Source organism: Octopus bimaculoides, chromosome 14 (genome assembly GCF_046866305.1).
Source record: "Octopus bimaculoides isolate indiv1 chromosome 14, ASM4686630v1, whole genome shotgun sequence".
Classification (NCBI taxonomy): domain Eukaryota; kingdom Metazoa; phylum Mollusca; class Cephalopoda; order Octopoda; family Octopodidae; genus Octopus; species Octopus bimaculoides.
In genome coordinates, this window is record NC_142941.1 from 36,072,938 (window position 1) to 36,098,871 (window position 25,934).

The 25,934-nt window shown below is 38.4% G+C and overlaps 1 protein-coding gene across 1 annotated transcript in view; it reads right to left on the bottom strand.

Moving 5' to 3' along the window:
- Positions 1-25,697, bottom strand: part of LOC106873930 (protocadherin-18) — a 178,535-nt gene extending 152,838 nt beyond the window's left edge. Inside the window, exon 1 of the mRNA XM_014921469.3 lies at positions 25,449-25,697. The gene's annotated coding sequence lies outside the window, so the exon portion shown is untranslated. The remainder of the gene's footprint in view (positions 1-25,448) is intronic.
- Between the last annotated feature and the right edge of the window lie 237 nt (positions 25,698-25,934).

Genomic DNA, 25,934 nt, shown 5'->3' on the forward strand with positions numbered 1-25,934 from the left:
ACACACGTACATACAACAGTAGGCTTATATACATATGTATATGTATGCTTATATACGTATGTATATGTATGTGTGTGTATTTATATAATATATATAACAATATTTGTATGTATGTATATATACATATATGTGTATGTGTGTGTGTATATATATATATATATATATATACATATATATATATATATACTTTATTTAAAAGCAGCAGAAATATAACAAAAAAAACGTTACTCCGAGTTTCACGTTCCCGTTCTTCTAACAAAACTGTCCGATGAACGGGAACGTGAAACTCGGAGTAACGGTTTTTTTGTTATATTTCTGCTGCTTTTAAATAAAGCATATTACTCTACCTCTGATATTTGAGTACTCTTTTTTCCACCTTGTTGCACATACCATGTGCTTACTCCGGTATATATATATATATATATATGTATATATATATATATACATATATAAGTATATATGTGTGTTTATATATATATATCTATGTACATGTATATATATTTATATATGCATATATATATATATACATATATATATATATGTGTGTGTGCTTATGTATATATTTACATAAATACAACCATACACATAGAATAGTGTGTATTTAAATTACAATTCTTTTCATGGTTGGTGTTCAGTAGCATCAAGTGGTCTTTACATAGAAGACAATGTGACTGACCGAGTCTAAGTGAAACCGTTTACCAATAAATATGGTATTTGAACACACAGAGATAGAATTACAGATACATTAACTAAATATACAACTAGATAATTCATTGTCATATATTCAGAACTGTAAACAGATGATACAGAAACATTGCCGTAAATGTTAAACTAATTCAACAAACACAGTTTATAGACACTTGATGGATGTTATATGGCTCCATTTATATGTGTGTATGTATGTATGTATCTCTCTCTCTCTCTCTCTCTCTCTCTCTCTTTCTCTCTCTCTCTCTCTCTCTCTCTCTCTCTCTCTCTCTCTCTCTCTCTATATATATATATATATATATATATATATATATATATATATATATATATATATATATAGGCGCAGCAGTGGCTGTGTGGTAAGTAGCTTGCTTACCAACCACATGGTTCCGGGTTCAGTCCCACTGCGTGGCACCTTGGGCAAGTGTTTTCTACTATAGCCTCGGGCCGACCAAAGCCTTGTGAGTGGATTTGGTAGACGGAAACTGAAAGAAGCCCGTCGTATATATGTATATATATATGTGTGTGTGTGTTTGTGTGTCTGTGTTTGTCCTCCTAGCATTGCTTGACAACTGATGCTGGTGTGTTTATGTCCCCGTCACTTAGCGGTTCGGCAAAAAGAGACCGATAGAATAAGTACTAGGCTTACAAAGAATAAGTCCTGGGGTCGATTTGCTCGACTAAAGGCAGTGCTCCAGCATGGCCGCAGTCAAATGACTGAAACAAGTAAGAGTAAAGAATATACACACACACACACACACATACATACATACATACACAAATGTATGCATATATATGTGTGTGAATGTGTGTGTGTGTGTGTGTGTACAGTGGTGAACTGGCCAGGTTGTCAGCTTGCCTGATGGCAAGTGGGCCTCTGTACCATTAGAATCCATATATGGGGGGGGGGGGGGCATGTTAGTATCTAAGGGACCCATCCCCTCAAGTTTGAGAATTTTTTATTCACTTCTGGATGAATGAATTAATTATTTCAGCCTGGCTGTGTTTGTAGGCAGCTGAAAAAAATACTTTTAACAAAAAAAAAAAAAATTTAATGACAGCACTGTAGTTGTGGGTGGGTCCCCTTAGTCTCCTGAGTCTCCTGACAACCAATATTTTTAGACCCAGTCTGCCACTGTGTGTGTGTGTGTGTGTGTGTGTATGTGTGTGTGTATTATATATATCTATATCTATCTATCTATATCTATATATATATATGTTTGTGTGTATGTGTATTTATATATGTGTAACTATCATCAATGTCATCATCATTCTATGTTCATTTATCCCTGCTGAGATACTGGATGCATCTCATATCTCAACACTTGTTGCAGTCCTTCATCATCTGCTACAAACAGCAATGATGGGGTGGTGTAACTGGCAAGCTCTTAAAGAGAGTAGGAGAGAAAGAGGTTGAGAAAAAAGAAAGAGAGGAAAACGGAGACAGAGAGAATGAGAATAAGTTTTTAAAATGAGAGATAATCGACTGGTTGATTAACTCAACCATGGATAATGTCCTGGACATCCAGCAGAGCAGACGACAGTTTGTATCCGGTCACTCCCTAGCAATTCATATATTTTATGTTCCTGTCCATGTCACTTATCTCTCGATGGCCAAGTTCATCTAGCTCTAATTAGATGGTATTGGTAGTGCTACAGATTTGAGGAGTGGATTTCTATAATCATGTGACACAGACGTGGGTGTGTTGTCAAGAAGCCTGCTTCCCAAACATGCAGTCTTGAGTTCAATCCCACTCTGCAGCACCTTGTGCAGGTATCTTTTAATATTGCTGCAGGCCAACCAAAGCTTTGTGAGAAGATTTGTTAGATGGAAACTAAAAGAACATTATATATATATATATATATATATATATATATATATATATATATACATTATTCAAAGGAATTCCAAAGCTGTCTGTTTTTTATGTTTTATTTATATTCTTATAATATTAATGTAGGATATAGAATATATAATATATTCAGTAAAATGAAATGAAGTATTGATTGTCTTATTGAATAAATATATATATATATATATATATATATATATATATACTGAACTATAAAAGAAGCGTCGCACTGTAAAAGATTATTCGTTTCATACACAATATTGAGATTATATGGATTTTATCACATTTCCAGGTAATTTGCCATCAGGAAGATGTCACTGACCCACAACACCACTCACTTTTGAAAACACAAGTATTGCACGTAGGGTTTGAACTCTCTCACTTTTCATGTTCGCGAATGCATCTTTATGTAAAGTATGATGTATGTACAAAACTTCGACAGGCACCCAAATTTACCAGCCTGTCATTCATTTCCCAAATGCAGCAAGCATGCCAAGACTGACACAAAATTAGAGGGAACAAGCCATCAGACATCTCCATGCTGGTCAACATCCATGGGTCATTGCTAATGACTTGAATTGCAGTATTCAGACAATTGAACAGCTGAGGGAACGATACAATGCCACAAACAGCACAGATGATCATCCGCACAGTGGCCAACTGAGGGTTATAATGGCATGGCAAGATCACCACCTGAACTGACAGCACTTGCAGGACCGATTCTGGAGGGCAACAGAATCAGCTAGGCAGACCATAGGGACTCACCACAGACCCATTTCTGCAGAGACAGTTCACCACTGACTGAGATCTTTTAGTCTGTTTTGTTGATGTCCGGCTAGGGCCCCCGTCCTCACAAATTGTCATCGACAGGCATGTCTGCAGTGGGCTCAAAAACGTTAGAAGTGGCAACATCAGCAGTAGAGGTCAATATTGCATTTCTGTGGCAGATGGCAGAGCTAGGGTTTGGAGAAGAAGGGATGAATGTCATGCCAATGGCTGTGTGGTGAAGGGAGACACATGGGGAGAACAGAGCATCATGGTATGGGGCAGGATTGCACTCAACCAGAAACTTGGACCAGTGATCTTCCAAAACATCAGCCAAGGCAGGGCACTGGAGTAACCGCTGCTTGCTACATAGACCAAGTGTTGAGGCCTCACATTGCGCCATACTTTGCCCATCAATGAATAATATATAGTCTATTGGCTATTTTTTTCTTCTTGCTAGACCACTGGTAGTAAATAAAATTTCTAAAATTGCTTTGCTACCCTGTGATTTATTAATAATGCTAAAATGTTTTTTGGCTAATTTCTGAAAGAAAATCAGCATTTTTTTGTATTTGCCGGCAATAAGGTAAACCGCACAAGCGGTTTCCTCATTGACCACCAGATAAGGGATTGGGGGACCCTGTCAAAGGCTTTCTCCATGTCAACGAAAGCCAGGTACAGAGGTTTATCCTTGGCTAGGTATTTCTCCTGCAGCTGTCTTACTAGAAATATGGCATCAGTGGTGCTTTTACCTGGCACGAACCCAAACTGCATCTAATCTAAATTGATTCGCTCCCTAATTAGTTGGGCTATGACCTCTCCGTAATTTTCATAACCTGATCTAACAGCTCGATGCCTCTGTAATTATTTGTACCTTTGTAGCAGTTGACTATGGTGCTGCTACACCAGTCATTAGGTATGACTCCTTTGTGTATCACCTGGTTCGTAATACGGGTGACTAGGCTGTAGCCAACACTGCCAGATATTTTGAGCAGCCTCATTTAGTGCAAGCGTACCATCATCCATGCGAACACATTTCTCTCCTAGCGAACACATTTCTCTCCTAATAGTGTCTTTCAAAAACATATTTGAAACTATATCTCATGTTTAAGAAAAAAAAAAAAAGGCATTTTACATTTTACACTTCCTTACCTACATTTTCATTCCTAATATGCTTTCTGCCTCCCTCTTCCATTTTTTTTTTTTTTCCTTAGACGCTTGGCAAACACACTCTGTGTCTCCCCTTGTCACAAACACACTCTTTCTTTCTTTCTCTCTCTCTCCTTCACGTGCTTATGGCACAGATTTGACTTTTTGCCATGGCAACAAACTTCAAAACCTTTTCGTTCCTAATACCCTTTGCCTCCCTCTTCCATTTTCAATTTTTTTTTTCTTAGACGCTTGGCAAACTCTGTCTTTCATCATCATCATCATCATCATCGTTTAACGTCCGCTTTCCATGCTAGCATGGGTTGGACGATTTGACTGAGGACTGGTGAAACCGGATGGCAACACCAGGCTCCAGTCTGATTTGGCAGAGTTTCTACAGCTGGATGCCCTTCCTAACGCCAACCACTCAGAGAGTGTAGTGGGTGCTTTTACGTGTCACCCGCACGAAAACGGCCACGCTCGAAATGGTGTCTTTTATGTGCCACCCGCACAAGCCAGTCCAGGGGCACTGGCAACGATCTCGCTCGAAAATCCTACAGGAGCCAGTCAGGCGGTACTGGCAACGGCCACGCTCAAAATGGTGCATCTCATGTGCCACCCGCACAAGAACCAGTCCAGGGGCACTGGCAACGATCTTACTTGGCTTGCCGGGTCTTCTCACGCACAGCCCATTTCCAAAGGTCTCGGTCCGTAGTCATCGCCTCGGTGAGGCCCAATGTACGAAGGTCTTGCCTCACCACCTCAGCCCAGGTCTTCCTGGGCCTACCTCTTCCACGGGTTCCCTCAACTGTTAGGGTGTGGCACTTTTTTCACGCAGCTATCCTCCTCCATTCTCACCACATGTCCATACCAGCGCAATCGTCTCTCTTGCACGCCACAACTGATGCTTCTAATGTTCAGCTTTTCTCTCAAGATACTTACACTCTGACGGGTATTCACATTGACATTACACATCCAACGGAGCATACTGGCTTCATTCCTTGCGAGCTTACGTATGTCCTCAGCAGTTACAGCCCATGTTTCACTGCCATGTAGCATGGTTGTTCGTACGCATGCGTCATACAGTCTGCCTTTTACTCTGAGTGAGAGTCCCTTTGTCGCCAGCAGGGGTAAGAGCTCTCTAAACTTTGCCCAGGCTATTCTTATTCTAGCAGCTACACTTTCAGCGCACCCACCCCCACTACTAACTTGGTCGCCCAGATAGCGGAAGCTATCGACTACCTCTAGTTTTTCACCCTGGAATGAGATAGTTGTTTCCTGTTTGTTTGCAGTCTTTATTGCACCTGAACATCTGCCACAAACAAAAACTAACTTGCTAGTTAACCTGCCTTTGATGTTGCTGCACCTCTTATGTGTCCATAGCTTGCACCGGGTACATCTTATAGAGTTACTACCTACTCCTTTTCTACATACTGAGCAGGGCCATCTACCTGAAGGGGTTTGTGTTTTATCTACCTTCCTACTTATTAGGATTTTGGTTTTAGCTAGGTTGACTCTAAGGCCCTTCAATTCTAGACCTTGCTTCCACACCTGAAACTTCTCCTCTAGTTCTGATAGTGACTCCGCAATTAGGGCAAGGTCATCAGCATAGAGGAGCTCCCAGGGGCAACCTGTCTTGAACTCCTCTGTGATTGCCTGGAGGACTATGGTAAATAATAGGGGGCTGAGGACGGAACCTTGGTGGACCCCTACCTCTACCCGGAATTCATTGCTGTACTCATTTCCAACCCTCACCTTACTGGCCGCATCTCTGTACATGGCTCGCACAGCTCTCACTAGCCATTCTTCTATCCCAAGTTTCCTCATTGACCACCAGATAAGGGATCGGGGGACCCTGTCAAAGGCTTTCTCCATGTCAACGAAAGCCAGGTACAGAGGTTTATCCTTGGCTAGGTATTTCTCTTGCAACTGTCTCACTAGAAATAAGGCATCAGTAGTGCTTTTACCTGGCATGAACCCAAACTGCATCTCATCTAAATTGATTCGCTCCCTAATTAGTTGGTCTATGACCCTCTCTGTAACTTTCATAACCTGATCTAACAGCTTGATGCCTCTGTAATTATTTGTATCTAAAGCGTCCCCTTTACCTTTGTAGCAGTTGACTATGATGCTGCTACACCAGTCATAGGGTATGACTCCTTCGTGTATCACCTGGTTCGTAATACGGGTGACTAGGCTATAGCCAACACTGCCAGATATTTTGAGCATCTCTGCAGTGATTCCTGATGGGCCGGGGGCTTTCCCGGTCTTCATACTCTTAATTGCTTTATCTACCCTGGTACTATCAACTCGGATAGCTGGTCCCTCTATTGGGTCGACATAAGGCAGGCTCTCTTTCTCCCATTCATTCTCTTTATTAAGCAATCTATCGTAGTGGCATCTCCAGACCTCTTTCTTTGCATCCTCATTTAATGCAAGCGTACCATCATCCATGCGAACACATTTCTCTCCTACAACATCACTATTCTCTCTCCTACACTGTCTTGCAACACGAAATACCTCGAGTCTTTGGTCCTCACGGCGCAGAACATTGGCAAATCTTTCCTTATCTGCTTCCCCTCTGGCTAAATAAACCTGTCGCCTAGCCTCCCTTCTGGCACATTGGTACAATTCCCTGCTACCACCGTTCTTCCAGTCCTTCCAAGCTTGTTTCTTTTGTCTAATAGCCCTGTCTACCTCCTTGTTCCACCACCACGTTACTCTGGGTTGGGAGGGGACCTTACACCACCCACAAATCTGGTCGGTGGCTTTTAACAGGTTGTCCCGCAGAAATCTCCAATTGTCTTCCACGTTGTATGATGCTATATCCCCTTCTATTTCGTTAAATGCTTCAAGTAACTTGTCTCGAAGTCTCTGTCCGTTTGCAGGGTCTTTAAGCTTCCACACCCTTCTTCTCCAAGCCTGTCTAATTCTGGGCACCCATTTTGCCTTGATCCCAAAGTCGCTAACTACTAATCTATGTTGTGGGGTACATTCTTCGCCAGGGTAGGTTTTGGCATTTATAAGCCGCCCTCTTTCCCTATTTCTGGCGAGGATGTAGTCGATTTGGCTAGAGTGTCTGCCGGAGCGGTAGGTGACTAGGTGACTGGCAGGTTTCCTGAAGTTGGTATTGCAGACCATAAGATTGGTTGCATCACAGAACTCCAGCAGTCTGGTTCCCTCCTCGTTGCGGGAACCGAAGCCATAGCCTCCATGTATGCCATGGAAGCCCCCAGCACGACGTCCGACATGACCGTTGAAGTCTCCAGCCACAAAGAGAAGGTCCCTGTCACTCGTCGACGAGGTAGTTTGCAAGAGGGTGTCATAGAATTGGTCTTTCAGACCATCTGGTAGCCCAGGTTGAGGTGCATAGGCTGAGATGACAGTAGCTAATCTATGATGAAGCACTAGTCTGATCTTAAGTACTCTGTCACTTACTCTAACGACCTCGATTACCTTATCCACCCATTTCTCCGCTAGAAGTATTCCTACGCCCCCGACCCCGTCAGTGTTCCCTGCCCAGAAAATCTTGTACCTGTGTTCTTTGCCTGTGAGGAACCTTGCAGAACCTCCTCTCCATCTTACTTCCTGGATGCAGCACATATCTACGCATCTCCGTTCAAGCATCTCAACAATTTCACCAGATCTACCTTTCAGCGTGCCGACGTTGAGAGTGCCAATCCTAACAGTATGGGTGTTGGGGGTGTGGGCCTGTAGCCTGGGAAGGGGAAAAGCAGTGTCGTGTACCTGAAAAGAAAACTTGCAATTGGAAGAATTCATAAGCAAAACAGTACCTACAACCTGCAAACATTTCTCAACCTTAATGCGCTACCCAAAGGTAGGGGAGAGGATGGCCAAGGCCACTAGATGGGTTCCGGGAGACAGCCGAGGTTGACAGGATGACAGAGGGATGAACTTCCGGTGGAGGGGGCGGGATGACAGAGGAATGAACTTCCGGTGGAGGGGGTGGGATGACAGAGGAATGAACTTCCGGTGGAGGGGTGGGATGACAGAGGAATGAACTTCCGGTGGAGGGGGTGGGATGACAGAGGAATGAACTTCCGGTGGAGGGGGCGGGATGACAGAGAAATGAACTTCCGGTGGAGGGGGCGGGATGGCAGAGGAATGAACTTCCAGTGGAGGGGGTGGGATGACAGAGGAATGAACTTCCGGTGGAGGGGTGGGATGACAGAGGAATGAACTTCCGGTGGAGGGGTGGGATTACAGAGGAATGAACTTCCGGTGGAGGGGGTGGGATGACAGAGGAATGAACTTCCGGTGGAGGGGGTGGGATGACAGAGGAATGAACTTCCGGTGGAGGGGGTGGGATGACAGAGGGATGACAGAGGGGTGACAGACGAATGAACTTCCGGTGGAGGTGGTGGGAGGGCGGGTGACAGGCGAATGAACTTCCGGTGGAGGGGGTGGGAGGGCGGGTGACAGACGAATGAACTTCCGGTGGAGGGGGTGGGAGGGCGGGTGACAGACGAATGAACTTCCGGTGGAGGGGGTGGGAGGGCGGGTGACAGACGAATGAACTTCCGGTGGAGGGGGTGGGAGGGCGGGTGACAGACGAATGAACTTCCGGTGGAGGGGGTGGGAGGGCGGGTTACCGCCAGCGAGTAGATAGGGCTCTTAATTGTAGATTTTAAATATTTGAGAGACAACAATGCATAAATCGTAATTTTTTAAAAGAGCAATGAATTCTGGGTGATTAGAATATAACGTAGCATGAATTTAGGAAGCTTAGAAAATGAATAAGCATGAATTTAAGACAACAACTGAATTCAATTGAATTTCATGGAGAGAAACAAGATAAATAATAGTGGGCAAAACTACAGCGCAAGGTATTGAGATGTTTGAGGCCGTAAATAAAGAAATTTTTTGTCCGCAGATGAAAACATGAAAATTCATGAACTGATCTTGGGGGACCATCACTGAACAATTGACAAACTTGTTGATATATCTGGTGTGTCCTGGAGCTCCTGCTGACGAATTTTGAGCAAAGAATTGTGAATGAAAAGAGTTGCAGCAAAATTTGTGCCTCACTTGCTCACAGAAGATCAAAAGTAGTCATGACTGAATGTGTGTCGTGAATTGAAAGAACAGTTGGAAATTGATCTGGACCTTTTTTTCAAAGGCCATCACTAGTGACAACTGCTTGTGCTACAGAATTTGCAGATGTGGAAGACATAAACAAAAAATGACGGAGGCGTTAAAAAGCATCACTTTGCAAGAGTTCCAGCACTGCTTCAAACAGTGGAAAATGCATCTGGACCGATGCATTGCTTCAAATGGAAAATACTAAGAAGATGATGAAAGTGTAAACATAAAATTAAGAGAATAAAATAATATTGCAAAATTCCGGTTCCTTTTGGGTACCTCTTCATATGTGTATATATGTGTGTGTATATGTATGTATGTATGTATGTATGTGTGTATATATATATATATATATATATATATATATATATATATATATATGTATGTATATGTATATGTGTGTGTGTGTGTGTATCATAATCATTATTTAGTGTCCTTTGTCTTCATGTTGGCATGGGTTGGATGCTTTAACAGGAGCAGACGAGCCTGAGAGCTCCACCAGGCTCTATGTCTATATATATATATATTAAGGTGGTATACAGATTTTATGTATTAAAAAGGGTATAGTCAGAATTTTGGATAATTATTTATTTAGCACTTTCATGTCTTTTTGAAAGATTCATCATGCATGATCTATTTACAGAAAATTCATGCCTTTTATATATATGAGAGTTAGTTGAAAATACCTTGTTGAATAGGAAAGAGAGTGTTCTTTGTTATTTTGAATCATGCATGCATGTATAACTGTGTACATAAAAATGAATTCTTGAACTATCATTAATTTCTACCATCCCTAAAAAAGGCTTCTTTCTACAGCCTGGTAGCATGACAATTAACCAAAAATACAATGCAATTTCAATCATCACAGAAAAGACACCTTTCTGCCTTACTTTTTCTTTTTTGTTTTCCTTCCTTTTTCTTGCTTCCTGTCCATCTTTCTTTCTTTCTTGTCTTTCTTTTTCTCTCCCTAACCAAGCCTCCATACATTCACATCACACACATACATATGCACACAAATATAAATGAACACATAGAGATTGAAAATAACAAAGTACATTCGCTTCCCTATTCAACTCTAAAATTTTTTATGAATAAATACTTCATGATGAATCCTTCAAAAAGAGATGGGCATGCTAAGTAAATAATTATCAAAAGTTCTGACTACCTCCTTTCTCTTTATATATATATATATATATATATATATATATATATATATATATATATATATATATATATATATATCATCATCAACATTGTTTGACATCTAACTTATATATATATTTATACATAAAAGTTTACAAGGACAGTAGAGTGAGCTATTCATTTTATTTCATAATTCTACAATTGTTTCATTGATGCTTGGCAGAAAGTTTATTGCTAGAATATTATTTTATAATATACTAAATAACACATAAAAATAGTATTAGTCTAGTAATCCTGGAAAATATCAACTTTTCATGTCTATGCATAAATTCCCTTTCTCTCCTCCAGAATTTTACACAGAACTTAGCTAATCACCAGTCTCCTCCAACATAATCTCCTTGTATTATAATTAGCTGGATCTTTACTGAATTATGCTAATATTCTATTAGTTTAAGGTAGTAAGCTGGCAGAATTGTTAGCATGCCAAACTGTTTTTATGCTCTAAGTACAAATTCTTCAGGGTCAACTTTGCCTTTCATCCTTTCAGAGTCAATAAGATAAGTACTGCTTCAGAACTGGAGTTGATGTAATCAACCTAACCCCTCCCCCAGAGTTTCTGGCCTTGTGCCAAAATTTGAAATCACTATTCTATTAGTTCGTGGAGGCACAATGGCCCAGTGGTTAGGGCAGCGGACTCGCGGTCGGAGGATTGCAGTTTTGATTCCCAGACCAGGCGTTGTGAGTGTTTATTGAGCGAAAACACCTAAGCTCCACGAGGCTCCAGCAGGGGGTAGTGGCAACCCCTGTTGTACTCTTTCGCCCTAACTTTCTCTCACTCTTTCTTCCTGTTTCTTGAGTAACGCTGCGATGGACTGGCATCCTGTCCAGCTGGGGGGGAACACATACGCCATAGAAACCGGGCTTATGAGCCTGGCTAGGCTTTGAAAGGGCGATGTTTATCATTTTATTCTATTAGTTCAGTAATATTTTTTTGGAATAATTTTATCAAGATTAATTAAGAGAATAAACAGCTAACATTGAATTTAAAGTGATATGGTACAATAAATGGCTTTTAGAGCAGCATCAGCAGATGCCTTTGAATATGTTTTCATAGGGTCAAATGTTATGTTTGGTGCCTACTATTTACTGTATTTGACTAAATTTTGCCACTACAGGCCTTTGCTGATGAGACCACTAGGCTTAATAACTTCTTTAAGACATTAATGCCTTTAAATGTCCTTATATTTATGAGCTTATTCCATTATTCACCTTTCAAAATTGACAGGATGAGGACACACCCACCTTAAATTCCTTAAATGCTAGTATTTCTGAATGGAAATTTCACTTGTTGATTAATCAGTAAGTTACTGCTCACTTGTTATTTGGTTGCCTGATAAGTTAGAAGTTATGTAATGTATTACACACTCTAATTGTATTATGCTTATGTCACAATAAAGACACCTAATGAAACAATTGTAACAATACCAGATAATCCATCCATCTGTTCTTTTTTTTTTTTTAACACTATTCTTAAGTCTCTATTCGTTATTGGATAAATTCTGATATTTTTGGATACAACTGAAACTGTGAATTAGCTAACAACTGTGAGCTTCCCTCACTGATGCATTCCATGCTAAGAAAATGGATTATTTAACTCTCTGTTTTGCGTCATTCTGTCTAGTCAATTTATGGTGGTATGCTTCACTTCAATACGCCTTGATCCTTTATGGCTCCCCTGCAATCATAACTACAAACACTTATACACACACACATGCATATGTTATATATACATATGCATGTACATACATATACATACACATATATATATACACACACACACACACACATATGATTACGTTTTCATGTGCACATATACGATGCACATAATGTATATAAAATTATATCTCTTTCTACCAGTCTATCTATCTAGCTGTGAATCTATTGATTTCTCTCTCTGTGTATTTATATATATATATATATATATATATATATATATATATATAATATATAGAATATTTTTTTATTTTAATTTTTTATGTGTGTGTGTGTGTGTAGGTAAGAACTAAGGATCTTTCATTCTGCAATACTAAGTGAGTTTGTGGGATAAAAGACCCTGGTTAGCTATATATATATATATATATATACACACACACACAAATACATATATACATGTATATATTTGTGCATGTGTGTGTATGTATGCATACATGTATGTATATATTTTCTATGATTGGGGGGGGGGGGGCTATTTGTTGAAAACAAAAAAATTGTTGTGTTATAAAGCCTCAGTGAAACCATAACATACAGATCTAACTGATGCTATACCACATATAGACCTATCTACTTAACCCTTTAACTGCAAATTTAAATTTCATGGTTACTCCAGTAATGATATTAAATATCTATCAAAAAGTGGAATTGGTTTGTTTGTTTTCTCCTGCAAGTCACGTTGCTTCCATAAACTTGACACATCTCAATAGAAAATATTTTCAAATATGACATTCTTCAACAAAAGATAGATTGGTGAATAAAACTGCTTTCTGCAGTTAAGGCTAATGAAATTTTGAATGGATATATCTGATTTCTGCAGTAAAAGAGTTAAGATCAGAATGGATAAAAATGGATGCTAAAAGTATACTGCTGCTACTGAGGATGATGATGGTGGTGGTGGTTGTGGTGACGGAGGAGGAGGAAAATGACGACAACAATGACACAGCACTGACAACATCAGTGATAACAATCATGATTGCTTAATCATACTGTTTAACTAAATCTATGTTAAGCCTGACTCTTCAAAACAGTGAGAAAATGTGTTCGAACTAGGAGCATTCCTTCAGTTTCGTATTTTGGGGCAGTGTTTCTCTGTATCCAACTCATTCCCTATCTATCTCTAATCATTTGTCACACTACTCTCACTATAGCGTACTTACTTACCCATCCAACTTTTTTGATCTCCTATCCTAATCTGTCTTTCATATTCAACTTATACAATGACCTCACATCTCTCCCTCTCTCTCTCTCTCACCCTCCCACACACTCTCTCTTTCTATCTATCTATCTATCTCCATTTCTGGTTCCATACAGGGAAGTCATGTATCTATCTTTTCAGCAAGACACCTACTTCTGTCCCTCTATACTTACTTCTTTATCCCTCAGTACGATACCCCAGTCAGTTGAGGGGTCTTGTCTTGCTAGTTCTTGGTGACCAGAGAAATGTTGCTGGTGTTTCTAGCTGCTTTAGTGACCACATAGAGGCCTCTCTTCTTGACTCAATATGTTTGTACTTATGTGTGACATATATGTATGTGGGATATGTATATATTACATGCATACATGATATATGTATGCATGTAATATGTATGTAAGCATGTTTGCATAAATGTATGGTGTACATATATATGTATGTATTTATGTTAAGTGTGTGTGTTTATATCTATGCATGTATATATGTATGTATGCTATGTGTGTGTGTATGAATGTGGCATATATATGGTGTGTGTGTATGACATGTATGCATATATGTATAGTTGTATTGTATATATATATATATATATATATATATATATATATATAGCATATATGTACAATTTATAAAACATTTCACTAACGTTAGCATGAAAAAAATTTGAGGTAAAGTGATGCAAAATAGAAAAAATAAAATGGAGAAAAGAGGAAAGAAAGACAGAAAAAAAAATCCAAGAAATAAAAACCAGAACCTATTATTCGTTGCATGAAACATGTTATTGTAAATTCTTCTTCCAAAGCCTTCAGCATCACAAACATTCTTCACTGTGTTGCTGTGATGTCTAAGCTTATTCTTCCATGATAATTCTATGCATGGGTAGCTTGATTACAATGTGAGAAAGAAGTCACCCTTATGTGGCTGAAGGAGAATTGTTTTTAATATTTTTTCTGGTTTTTGTTTGAAGTATTTATCTGAATATTTCTTAGAGAAATGTTCAGTTGCGAGTTATCGCAAATTCACCAAGGCTTGAAATATATACAAGACGTCAGGTGGTAGAGACATGTTTGAATATTATTAAACTTTTCTTATACACCTTCATCTTTGTTATGTCTCTTAATGTGTGTAGAAGTGCCTACAAGTGCATGTGCATATATGTATCTGCATATGTATGTGTGTATGCATGTGTATGTGTGTGTTTGTGTGTGTACTTATAAGTATGTGTGTGTAAATGAGCAAGTTTGATTTAGCAGTTGGATATGTTAAGGTATTGAAATTTTAAATTTTCATTGAAATCTGTAAAATGAATTTGTTCAAATGAAGACTTGGAATATTTCTTCACACAAACTACACTATTACATATATATATATATATATATATACACAAACACACACATCTATACATCCATACACACACATATATATATATATATATATATATACCAGAGTAAGCATATGAATGGGAAACAAGGTGGAAAAAATGGTACTCGAATACCAGAGGTAGAGTAATGTGCTTCATTAAAAAAGCAGCAAAGATATCACAAAAATTGTTACTTAAGAGATTCACGTTCCCATTCGTTGGATAGTTTTGAAAACCGTCCAATGAATGGGAACGTGAAACAGTTTTCGTGATATCTTTGCTGCTTTTTTAATCAAGTATATACATATATATATATTATAATGAAATAATTACTATGAAGCTAGCTGGTTGCTATAGCAACACCTTTCTGCACATGTCCACTCCGCACATGCTCACACACATGCACATCGGCAACATTCATCAATTTCTTGAAAATGGGGTCATAACCCCAAAATATTGAATACAAAGTAAGTCTACATTAATTCACATATTTGTTTTCTTGTGATTTACCTTGCATTTACTTCACATTGTTTTGGCCTTATTCACGATATTTTATACGATATATATATATATATATATATTAATAAAAGTGTACAGAATTATATAATCATTATAGCTGCTCTTATCAATTGGTTTCACACTAAGTGTTGAACAGAGTGTTAGGTAACAACCCAATTATGTAAACCTGCACTCTTCAGAGGTAGCTATTATAGACTGAAATATGGCGACTGCCATATATATATATATATATATATATATATATATATATATATATATATATATATATATATATATATATATATATATATATATATATATCATCATATATATATATATATATATATATCATCATATATATATATATCATCATATATATATATATATATATATATATATATATATATATATCATCATATATATATATATATATATATCATCATATATATATATATATCATCATATATATATATATATATATATATATATCATATATATATATATATATATATATATATATCATCATATATATATATATATATATATATATATATATATATATCATCATATATATATATATATATATATATATATATATATATATATATATATATATATATATATATATATATATATATCATCATATATATATATATATATATATATATATCATCATATATATATATATATATATATATATATATATATATATATATATATATATATATATATCATCATATATATATATATATATATATATAGATATATATATATATATATATATATATATATATCATCATATATATATATATATATATATATAGATATATATATATATATATATATATATATATCATCATATATATATATATATAGATAGATATATATATATATATATATATATATATATATATATATATCATCATATATATATATATATATATATATATATATATATATATATATATATATATATATATATATATATCATCATATATATATATATATATATAGATATATATATGTATATATATATATATATATATATATATCATCATATATATATATATATATATAGATATATATATATATATATATATATATATATATATATCATCATCGTTTAACATCCATTTTCCATGCTGGCATGGGTTGGATGGTTTGACTGGGGTCTGGAAAGCCAGGAGGCTGCACCAGGCACAAATCTGATCTGGCAATGTTTCTACAGCTGGATACCCTTCCTAACACCAACCACTCCGAAAGTGTAGTGGATGATTTTTATGTGCCACTGGCACAGGGGCCAGAGGGGGCTGGCATCGACCATGATCGGATGATGCTTTTTACGTGCCACTAGCACAGAAGCCAGTCAGAGTGAGGGGGCTGGCATCAACTACATTCAGATGGTGCTTTCTATGTGCCACAGGCATGGGAACCACAACCACAATTTCCATTTGATTGTGATTTGATTTCATTTTGATGTTGATACACTTGACTCAATAGGTCTCCTCAAGCATGGCATGTCACCCTACGATCAAAGGGTACTTTTTGAGTTGGTTGGTTATGCAACACTGGTGTAGGTTACAGCTGTGATTTCACTTTATTTGCCAGGTCTTCTCAGTCACAGCATATCTCCAGAAGTCTCTATCTTTTGTCATTTCCTCTGTGAAGCTCAACGTTCGAAGATCATGCTTCACCACTTCATCCCATGTCTTCCTGGGTCTCCCTCTACCCCAGATTCCTTCCACGGTTTGGAAGTGGCACTTCTTCACACAGCTCTCCTCATTCATCTGTAGTACATGACCATACCAACGCAAACGTCTCTCTTGCATGCCACATCCAATGCTTCTTATGTCCAACATTTCTCTCAGGGTGCTTACACGCTGTTGTGTGTGCACACTAACATTACACATCCAGCAGTTCATCTTAGCTTCATTTCTTTTGAGCCTACGCATGCCTTCAGCAGTCACAGCCCATGTTTCACTGCCATGAAGCATGGCAGTTCGCACACATGCATCATACAATCTACCTTTCACTCTGAGCAAGAGGCCCTTTGTCACCAGTAGGGGTAGAAGCTGTCTGAACTTTGCCCAGGCAATTCTTATTCTAGTGGTAACGCTCTCTGAGCATCCAGCCCCACTACTGACTTGGTCCCCTAGGTAGCGGAAACTACTTCTAGATTCTCCCCCTGGCATGTGATGGAATCGACTTGTCTTGATATAGTGTGATGGTCATAAACATATGTGGCCATCCATAAAAGTGATGTCATTAATTACCACACTTCCATAAAATCATGTCTGGCTATAGGAAAATGTTACTTTCCTTGGAAAGAAGTGAAGGTTGGCAACAGGAAGAGCATCGAGCTGTAGAAAATCTGCATCGATAAATTTTGTCTATACAAGTGAGTGCATGTGTTTGAATGTGTGTGTCATACTTCTCGACAACTTGTGTGGGCATTTATAAGTCCCCTGTAAAAATAGAAGTTTGGCAAAATGAGACTCATAGAACGAGTACCAAGTTTCAAAATAAGCATTGAGGTTGATCTGACTGAATAAAGCCCAACAAGGTAGAGCCACAACATGACCAGAGTCTGTGACTATGTTGTGGTGCAGACTGTGGCATAGACTGTGATTTTGATACAGAGATGGTTGCATAACTGAAAGCATGACTGTGTGGTTTAGAAGTGTGCTTTGCAACTGCATGGTTTTAGATTCAGTTCCAATGTGCAGTACCTTGGGCAAATGTGACCAATACCTTGTGAGTGAAAGAGGAAACTGTGTGGAAGCTGTGTGGTAAGAAGTTTAATTCCCAACCACATGGTTCTCGGGTCAGTCCCACTGTGTGGAAACTTGGGCAAGTGTCTCCTCCTATAGCCTCGGGCTGACCAAATTCTTGTGAGTGGATTTGGTAGACAGAAACTGCAAGAAGCCTGTTGTATGTATGTGTGTGTGTGTGTGTTTGTGTGTTTGTATCTATGTGTGTGTGTCTTCGTATCTGTGTCTGTCCCCCCATTACTGCTTGACAACTGGTGTGGTGTGTTTACATCCCTCTAACTTAATGGTTCGGCAAAAGATATATAGGATAAGTACTAGGCTTCAAAAATTAGTTGATTTGTGTGAATAAAATCCCTCAAGACGATGCTTCGGCATGGCCACAGTCGAATGACAGAAACAAATAAAAGAATATTTTACTGTTCTGTTAAGGTAAGATCAAGAAAAAAAGTACTCCATTCATGTGACATAAATATCATTAAATGTAGACGGTATAAAGATATGAGCTGCAAATAGTTTTTGCTGTGAAGGCACATGTCCAGGCAGGTTTTTATAACATGATTTGTATCTCAAAGCAGTCTTTGAGCTCTGAGTGCATAGTCTGTTCATGCATATATATGTAAATCACTTTTTAAAGTTATCTCTACAGATTTTCTTTTGAAGCTAGAGCCAGTACTGAAAGTTACAATGTTTCATACATGAATACATCTTTGTAAACAAAGTGATTGAAGAGAGGAGAAAAAAATGTAGGTTATAGGTGTATATGCATATTTCAAGAGTTCTTGTTCCTTCTTCGGCACTACAATCAATCCATTAACCATCTATAAGCACATTACTTAAATAGCCAGTAAATTTAGTCATGTGATACAATTGGATACTAATAATTTTACATATTCCTGGCAACCAGCATGTACGTATCATGTGCTGGGAGGGACACCATATTTCGTTATGCATATACACCCATTACCTAAATTCTTTTTATCTTTGATTGCATTGTTTGCATTGATGTATTTGTATACAAAATGTCATAACTTTCAATGCTAGCTCTAATTACTACAAAAAATTTGTAGAGATAAATTTAATAAGTTACTAAATCGCATTGCTAACACAGGTAGGATATAATATTGACTTATAAGCCCTCAATATCCTTGGTATTATGTTATGGCTCCATAAGGAAATAATGTGTCCCTACCAGTAATTAATATGTGTATATATATATATATATATGTATGTGTATAGACATCATCATCATCATCGTTTAACGTCCGCCTTCCATGCTAGCATGGGTTGGACGATTTGACTGAGGACTGGTGAAACCGGATGGCAACACCAGGCTCCAATCTAATTTGGCAGAGTTTCTACAGCTGGATGCCCTTCCTAACGCCAACCACTCAGAGAGTGTAGTGGGTGTTTTTACGTGTCACCCGCACGAAAACGGCCACGCTCGAAAATGGTGTCTTTTATGTGCCACCCGCACAAGAGGCAGTCCAGGGGCACTGGCAACGATCTCGTTCGAAAACCCTACAAAGGCCAGTCAGGCGGTATATATATATATATATATATATATATATATATATATATATATATATGTCTGTACGTATTGTCGTCATCGTTTAACATCTGCTTTCCATGCTAGCATGGGTTGGACGATTTGACTGAGGACTGGTGAAACCAGATGGCTACACCAGGCTCCAATCTGATTTCGCAGTGTTTCTACAGCTGGATGCCCTTCCTAAAGCCAACCACTCAGAGAGTGTAGTGGGTGCTTTTACGTGTCACCCGCACGAAGGCCAGTCAGGCGGTACTGGCAAAGGCCACGCTCATCTCGCTCGAGAAACCTCATGTGTCACCCGCACAAGAGCCAGCCCAGGGGCACCAGCAATGATAGCGCTCAAAAAATCCCAGAACCCCACACAAGAGCCAGTTCAGGGGCACTGGCAACGATCTCGCTCGAAGAAATTTCGTGTGTCACCAGCACAAGAGCCAGTCCAGGGGCACTGGCAACGATCTCGCTCAAAAAACCTCATGTGTCACCCGCACAAGAGCCAGCCCAGGGGCACCGGCAACGATCCCGCTCGGAAGATTTCATGTGTCGCCCGCACATGAGCCAGTCCAGGGGTACTGGCAACGATCCCGCTCGAAAGACTTCATGTGTCGCCCGCACATGAGCCAGTCCAGGGGCACTGGCAATGATCCCGCTCAAAACATTTCATGTGTCAGCCGCACAAGAGGCAGTCCAGGGTCACTGGCAACGATCTCGCTCGAAGGATTTCATGTGTTGCCCGCACATGAGCCAGTCCATGGGCACCGGCCACGATCCTGCTCGAAAAAACCTCATGTGTCATCCGCACAAGAGCCGGCCCAGGGGCGTCGCCCGCACATGGGCCAGTCCAGGGGCACTGGCAACGAACCCGCTCAAACAATTCATGTGTCACCCGCACAAGAGTCAGTCCAGGGGCACCAGCAACGATCTCGCTCGAAAGATATCATATGTCGCCCGCACATGAGCCAGTCCAGGGGCACTGGCAACGATCCCGCTCGAAAGATTTCATGTGTCGCCCGCACATGAGCCAGTGTCTCTGTGTATGTGTTAGTCCCCCACCACTTGACAGCCATTGCTGCCTTGTTTACATACTGGTAACTTAGTTGTTCAGCAAAAGAGACCAACAGAATAAGGACCAGGCCTTCCAAAAGAAATAATAATAATAATAATAATAATAATAATAATAACATAAGTACTGGGGTTGATTTCTTTGACAAAACAGTTCAAGGTGGTGCACCAGCATGGCCAGAGTCTAGTGACTGAAGCAAGCAAAAGATAAAAGATATATATTGCACTTTGCTAAGAATGAATACACATGCACCATCAGAGTGCATTAAAAACACAATAAATAAATATCCTAGCATTTTGCTACTTGCTTCAATAACTCATAGCACACCTGTAGATCACATGCAACTCACTTGTTTGTAGAGGTGCGGCAGTTGAAAATTTCTTCTATGCAGTCAGAAGACTAACGTCCTTAGTGGTTTGTACCTGTATAACCCAATATATGTTGTAGCATATTAGTTTATAGTGAACAGAGTATAAAAGAAGCAAAAATTGATCATTGTACAATTTCTGAATTCATCTTTGATGCTATCAACTCATATATATATATATATGTATATGTGTGTGTGTATATATATATATACGCATATGTGTGTGTGTGTGTGTGTGTGTGTGTGTGTGTGTGTGTGTGTGTGTGTGTGTATGTATGTATATATATATATATATATATATATATATATATATATATATATATATATATATATATATATATATATATATATACATGTGTGTATGTGTGTATATATATATATATGTATATATATATATATACACACGCACACACACACACGCATATAAACATACTGAGAGAAACTAGTGCATTAGCATCAACGTGCCTGAAATATGAATAATTAGAATTATTGGATATGATGGATGGCAGCCATGAAATTTTACCTTCAGCAGAGAAAATATATACAAAACCACATCTACAATGTGACTTTAATCATTTCTTCTGGATGCTTGCTCATGTGGCAGGTGTTGTGTTTTGTACTTTGTTACCATAAACTTAATCAGGATGTCACCAGTCTTCTGACAGATGGCATTGAAGCTAAAGATAGAATGCAGTAGTACTAAATATTTCTATTCTTTATCTTTTGTCCTTAACTTGTTTCAGTCATTAGACTGTGGTCATGCTGGGGCACCACCTTGAAGGATTTAACCCTTAAGCGTTCAGTGTATGCTGTCAAATCTAATACTTATTTACTCATACTATTTAGAATTAATCATGCATTATCTTCTAGCTTTGAGATTTCGATGTCATTGTTTACTTCTAGAACAACATTGTAGGGTAAGTGTGAGAGGCTAGATTTGGCCAGTTTAAACACTAAAGGGTTAATCAAACAAACTGACTCCAGTACTAATTTTCATTTAAGGCTTGTACTTACATTGGCAGCTTTTGCCAAACTGCTAAGTTACGAGAACATAAACAAACCAACACCAGTTGTCAAGCAGTGGTGATAGTGGGAGAGAAACATAAACACAAAGACACACACATCATCATCATCATCATCATTTAATGTCCAGTTTTCCATGCTTGCACAGATCAGTTGGGATTTGTTCAGGCAGATTTTCTACAGCCAGATACCCTTCCTGTCACCAACCTGCATCTGTTTCCAAGTAAGGTAATATTATATAGCACTTCCAGAATATGTTTTTCATGGGAGACTGGAAATGAACATCTCTTTAATGACAGTGATGTTCATTTACAGCCTTCAAATGAAATCTAAACAAGAGTGTATACAACTACATACATATATATGTGTGTGTGTATGAGTGTGTGTATACATATATATATACTAGCAGAAAGGTGGCTAGCTGGCAGAAACGTTAGCACGCCGGGCGAAATGCTTAGCGGTATTTCGTCTGCTGCTACATTCTGAGTTCAAATTCCGCCAAGGTCGACTTTGCTTTTCATCCTTTCGGGATTGATAAATTAAGTACCAGTTATGCACTGGGGTCGATGTAATCAACTTAATCCCTTGTTTGTCCCCTCTATGTTTAGCCCCTTGTGGGCAGTAAAGAAATACCCGATGTTGGATCAAAGAAAATAAGGAAATTCAAAAATGTCTTTTAAATCTCTAACTAACATGAAACATAAACTACGCAGGTCTTACATCCGGTGTTTCCCAGGTTTTTTGAAAATAATGAAATTTAAGTATGCCTTTTAAATCTCTAAATAAAATGAAATATGGATTATGCAGTTCTCAACAGTAATTAGCTGAGGTATAAACTATTAATGTCAATAATATTTTTTGTCCAATGTTCTCACTGTTAAAATTGTTAAAAAAAAACAGGTAGTTCTTTGTCTTTGCAATCACCTTCAATTGTCAATACTTATTTGAAACACGCTGAACCTGAAAATGCATAAATTTGAGAAGAACTGGCCTGTGGACACTCCTCTCCTGTTGAGAAGTGCATTTAACAAAAATTCTATCAGATGACGTCAGTATAAACAAATGTATTGAAACAAATCCGGAAATCAATCACAGTTTAATCATCTAGAGCTTCTAAATATACGATGTTTAAAGTGTCCTTTAATTGGTGTATAAATGAAAAGATTTTGGGGAATTCTAACTCACGAACATTCTACATATAATTGTCCACAAGAGAAGCAAAGTGAAGTCCAACAACCTTGAGAGACTGTCCTTGAGACTTGTTTATTGACATAGAGAACCTTAGTTTCACTGGGAACTGGAACCATTTAAATTCAAAGGGGAGGTGATATGGGATTAACTGGATCCATGGAATGAAGACATCCTCACCCTAATAGTTCTCAGTGATAATTGTTGTCTCTAGAACATGGGGTCGCATCGCTTTCACCACCAGTCTGGTGCCATTGCACAGATGAGGTGGATCCAGATTCCTGAGTAGTATGATTGGGGTCCTCTTTTTAAGTGTTAAGTAGTGAGGAAGCATCCCAGATGGCTATAGAGAGTTCAGGAACTCAGTTGGAAAAACTACAGCCTGGTCCTGATCAATGACAGCATTGAGAGATTTGAAAGACTGTTCTTGTCCTGACAACAGCTGCAAGAGATCCCAGTTGATTTTGTCAACAGCATCATTATGTGGGGCTAAGATGGCTCGCTCACAGAGCCATTGACTGTTGCTAAAGTTTTGTGCAATGTCTGGGAGCACATGGATTATGAGATCATTGACAGTTGGTTCCATCTCACCATAGGGTAACCGGTGTTGCTGCATCTGGTTGACATACAGTAGTTGCCCGTTCCCTATCTTCAGAAGCTGGTGTGAAAACAGCCCGGCAGTTTGATCATCATATAAGTGGGCCCTCATGTTAACTGCCAGGTGCAGTTTAGCCACTTGTTTCCACAGATAGTTCATCTGCTTTTGTACCTTTGGGGATCACAGGAAGTGTTTGCTTGAAATACCCAACCAAACTACAGTGACCCCCACCCATGAGAATGTCCTTTCCTCTCAAATCTCATAGGCTAGTCAACAGCCTCAAGTGCTCCATGGTGAGACATGATGCATTCATCCAGACAATCAAGCATGTCTGCAAAACCTTGGCCTTTGCTGATGCCTTAGAAATGTTGCAAATTGGAGTCTCTGTCCTAAGTAAATTCAAGGGAACCTTGAAAGTCGATGAGCTATTCATCCACCTGTCAAGAGAGTAGCTGCTATTCCAGAAGACGTTACCAATGCAATGCACCCATCTAGACGAACTTTTGCTAGCAAAAGACTTATCAAAAACGTTTTGCCAGTATCCCCAGGAGCATCCAAAAAGAACAGGCAACCTTTTCCTCCTAAGTCATTTGAATGAGGCTATTGTAAGCTGAAATGAACACTCACCAAACTATATGCTATGTATATGAAACAGATGTGTTGACGATTGATCAATTAAATGAAATCTCCGTATGAAAATGTTTTTATCACACTCACATCTTACAGAAATAGAAAGCCGGAGAAGGCATAACTACAGATTTCTTCCCCCCCTCCCCTCCCGAATTTGGATGATCATAACTTACGGAAAAATGGATATTTTTCAATGAAATTTTCTACGAATATGCGTTATATCATGTATATTCCGAAAATATAAATAATACATGAATTTTTTTTTGGGGGGGTGAAGTGTTTTAAGAGGAGGTGGGGAGGATTTTCGGAAAATTTGCCAAAGTCCACTTCAATTCGTCTTAACTTTCAGGAAAATGGATAATTTTTAATGAAATTGTCTACAAATATACCTCGGAGTATGTAGATTCGGAGCATATAGGATGTTGGAAGAAAACAATTGGGTGTTATTTTTGAGAACTGTTCCCCACTCGGGAGTATTTTGAAACAAGTCCATATTTGTTTCATTTTCTTTGTTTTGTGCATTTCTGCATCCGTATATAACCCTTAACCCCAGCCGTAAAATTTCGGGAAAAAAATTGAAAAGTGAGAGAGTGGTGGGGCGTATTCGTAGAAAATTTAATTTTAAAATATCCATTTTTCTGAAAGTTATCATCATCCAATGTTGGGGGGACCAGAAATCTGTAGTTATGTCGCCGGAGAAGAATATAAAAAACGAAAGTACCTTTAGAAATGCTTCTTTTCTGAAATCGTCACAATTGAATATCAAATGTTAATAAGGCGACTTGTTCCAAAAATGTCCGAAATATGTATTGGAAAATCAAGAAAAGGCGTCTATCTCCGTACGAAATTCTTTTTCTTACATGAAAGTACCTTTTGAAACTATTTATCAGAAATCGTCACAACTGTATACATACCTGTATACATATATGTGTGTGTGCAAATAGTTAGTTTGGACGCCAAATACAGGAAGTTCCAACTAAGTTACTACGTCAGGACACAAAAGACAGGAAGTTCAGAAAACGATTTGAAGAAGTGAATCTTTATATATATAAAGCAATATTATTTATTTTTACTAAAAAAAAAAGAAAGACAAATCATGACCATATTATTCTTTCCAAGGTCAAATTATTCATGTACCCAAGTATGGTTAGATTAATCCAGAGGTTTGAGCGTGTATTGAGGGGACACATATACACAGACAGGGTAT